This window comes from Cnephaeus nilssonii (genome assembly GCF_951640355.1).
Source record: "Cnephaeus nilssonii genome assembly, chromosome: 10".
NCBI lineage: Eukaryota > Metazoa > Chordata > Mammalia > Chiroptera > Vespertilionidae > Cnephaeus > Cnephaeus nilssonii.
In genome coordinates, this window is record NC_137081.1 from 87,937,553 (window position 1) to 87,941,201 (window position 3,649).

Sequence of the window (3,649 nt, forward strand, 5' to 3'; positions counted from 1 at the left end):
ATTATTGTTCACAGACACTCACCCAGGGCTTTGGCAGAGTGAGGAAGATGCAGAATGTAGTTCCCTGAGGAGAGACTGTGGAGGGAGGCATTGGGGAGAAATGTGGGAGAGTGGCTGCCAGTGTACCTGTGCTGGGTCATCTCACCACCCCACCCCGCTGGTACTGCAGCAGCCATTTCTCCTGAGAAGCACAAGCCCCTCCCAGCAACAATTACCTGCCCTCTGCCATACAGCTCCCCTGCTTTGCATCTCAGCTCCTGCTGAGGAGGCAGCAGCAGAATCCAAGTCTATTGGTTTGGGCAGTCTCTGGGGATGTCAGTGACTGGATTTGAGTGGAGCCATCCCTTCCACCTTCCCAAAAACCTAACTTTGGCTTCCCCCTCAAGAAAGAGCTCATAGAAATGCCTGGTTTCCAGCAGACCCTATCCACATGCTTAGGAGATGTTCCGCTCTACTGAGGTCAGACCTGTGGCTATGGAATGGGAGGAAACACCCACCATCTCCCCTGAATCTGAATAGCACCTTTCTCTTACAGGTCTAGAGGTACTATCCTCTCAATGCTGCCATAGCCCTTTCAGAAATAGCATTTTCAGTGACTAAGTCTGACAGATGGAAAGGGTGGAGGTGGATCCCAGTGACCTTGAGACATTTACTGATCTGCTTCTATTATTGCAAGAGCAACAACAACAACAACAAAAATAAGATACCTGGGAATAAACTTAGCGAAGGAGGTAAAAGACGTGTACTTGGAAAGCTATGGGCATTGAAAAAATAAATAGAGGAAGATACAAACAAGTGGAAGCATATACCATGTTCATTGACTGGAAAAATTGATATCATTAAAATGTCCGTACTACCAAGAGCAATATATAGATTCAACACAATCCTTATAAAAATATCAAAGGAATATTTTACAGATCTGGAACAAATATTTCAAAAATATATATGAAACCCAAATGGACCCTAAATGGCTTCTCAACAATCTTGAGAAAGAAGAACAAAGTTGGAGGGTTCACAATACCAAATATCAAACTATACTATGAAGCCATTGTAGTCAAAACAGCCTAATATTTGCATAGAACAGGCATATAGATCAATAGAACAGAACAGAAGGAGAATTGAGTGTACATGAAATTAGAAACCCATGGGAAATAATAATGATGGAGAAATTCCCTAACCTGGTAAAGAAAATAGACATGCAAATCCAGGAAACCCAGGGAGTCCCAAACAAGATGAACTCAAAGAGTTCCACACCAGTACACATCGTAATTAATATTACAACTATTAGAGACAAAGAAAGAATCTTAAAAGCAGCAAGAGAAAACAGTTATGTTTAAGAGAACTACCATAGCACAGTCAGCTGATTTCTCAACAGAAACTCTGGAGGCCAGAAAAAAATGGCAAGAAGTGTTCTAAGTGATAAAAAGCAATGACCTACAATCAAGACTGTGCTGCTCTGCAATGCTATCATTTAGTATCAAGGGACAGAAAAAGAGTTTTTCAGACAGGAAAAAGTTAAAGGAATTCATCACCATCAACATTATAGGAAATGTTAAAGCATCTTCTTGAAGAAGAAGAAGAAGAAGAAGAAAAAGAAGAAGAAGAAGAAGAAGAAGAAGAAGAAGAAGAAGAAGAAGAAGAAGAAGAAGAAGAAGAAGAAGAAGAAGAAAAATAATTAAAATGACAATAAATACATATCAATCAACAATGACTTTAAGTGCAAATGGATTAAGTGCTTCAATCAAAAGATATATGGATGCTGAATGGATAACAAAACAAGACTCTTTCCTATGCCATCTGCAAGAGACTCCCTTCAGATAAAAGACACACACAGACTAAAAGAAAAAAGATGGGAAAAAATATTTCATGAAAATGGAAACAAACAAACAAAAAAGTTGGGGTAGCAGAACTTATACCAGACAACAAACTTTAAAACAAACTTATACCAGACAACAAACTTTAAAACAAATTTCCTAACTGATTTGGCTCAGTGGATAGAGCATGGAACTGTGGACTAAACGGTCCTGGGTTTGATTCTGGTCAAGAGCACATGCCAGGATTGTGGGCTTGATCCCCAGTGGGGGGGGGTGGGTGTGAAGGAAGAAGCCAATCAATGATTCTCTCTCATCATTGATGTTTCTATCTCTCTCTCCCCCTCCCTTCCTCTCTAAAATCAATAAAGATATATCCTATATAATAAAGAGGTAATATGCAAATTGACCCTTCACCCTCACATCACAATGTGGCCACCCCACGTTGTCACAAGATGGCCACCCCACGTCATCACAAGATGGCCACCACAAGATGGCTGCCCCCACGTCGTCACAGGATGGCCACGTACACATAGTCACAAGATGGCTGCCTCCCCGTCATCACAAGATGGCCACCACCACATTGTCACAAGATGGTCACCCCCACATCGACACAAGATGGCCACCACAAGATGGCCTCTGCCCACATCATCACAAGTTGGCCGCCCCACATTGTCACAAGATGGCCACCCCCATGTTGTCACAAAGATGGCCACCCCCACGTCATCACAAGATGGCCACTTCCACATTGTCACAAGATGGCCAGCAGTTGGGGGTGATCAGGCCAGCAGGGGAGCAGTTAGGTGTCAATCATGCCAGCAGGGAAGTGGTTAGGAGGCTATCAGGCTGGCAGGCAGAGTGATTAGGGGCAATCAGGCAGTCAGGCAGGTGAGTGGTTAGGAGCCAGCAGTCCCGGATTGTGAGAGGAATGTCCGACTGCCGGTGTAGGCCTGATCCCGCGGCAGGCGGACATCCCCCGAGGGGTCTCAGATTGGAGAAGATGCAGGCTGGGCAGAGGGACAACCCCCCAGTGCATGAATTTCATGCACTGGGCCTCTGTTTAAAAGAACAAAAAACAACAAATGATATATAACAATAGATGAAGAAAGACCCAATGATTCTACTTCTCATAATTTATGTGAAAAAAACCCAAAACATTAAATAAAAAAGACACATATGTTCATATGTTCATTGCAGCAATATTTACAACACCCAGGATTTGGAAGCAACCAAAGGGTTCACCAATAGATGAACAGATAAAGAAGTAGTAGGGATACCATCTGAGAGATTCAACGTGGCAGCTGGCAGGACTGGAGTGAGGAAGAAAGTGTGAGTGAGTAAGGGAGTGAGAGAGGAGTGTGTGGTCGTGTGGTGTGTGTGTGTGCGGGGTGGGGGGGACAGTTAGATCTCACAGGAGTCAAGGGGGTGGCGGATCAGACACTCCTGGACAAAGAACCCCTGCTACCACCACAGGCACTCCCCAGGAGGAGTGGCTCTGGCACAAAAGCCAGGGCATCTTGAAGGTGAGAGTGGCAGAGGCTAGGAGCACAGCCTTACCGCCATGCAGACTAGCCTTGGACACCACCCTGGACCTGTGCAATGAGCAGCACGCTAGCAGGACATCACAAGTGACCCCTGCTGTGGGCTCTAGGACCTCCCCAATGAGTCACTCCCTAGAGGGATCTCAAGAGGGTCCCTGCCACAGGCTCCAGGACCTCACAGGGAGTCACACGTCAGAGAGACTGCCCACGTGGTTCCACAGACCCTGAGCTTCTGCAGCTACCTGCGAGACCAGATGTATGAGGGAAGAGATTACAACTCAGAACAGAGACAATCAA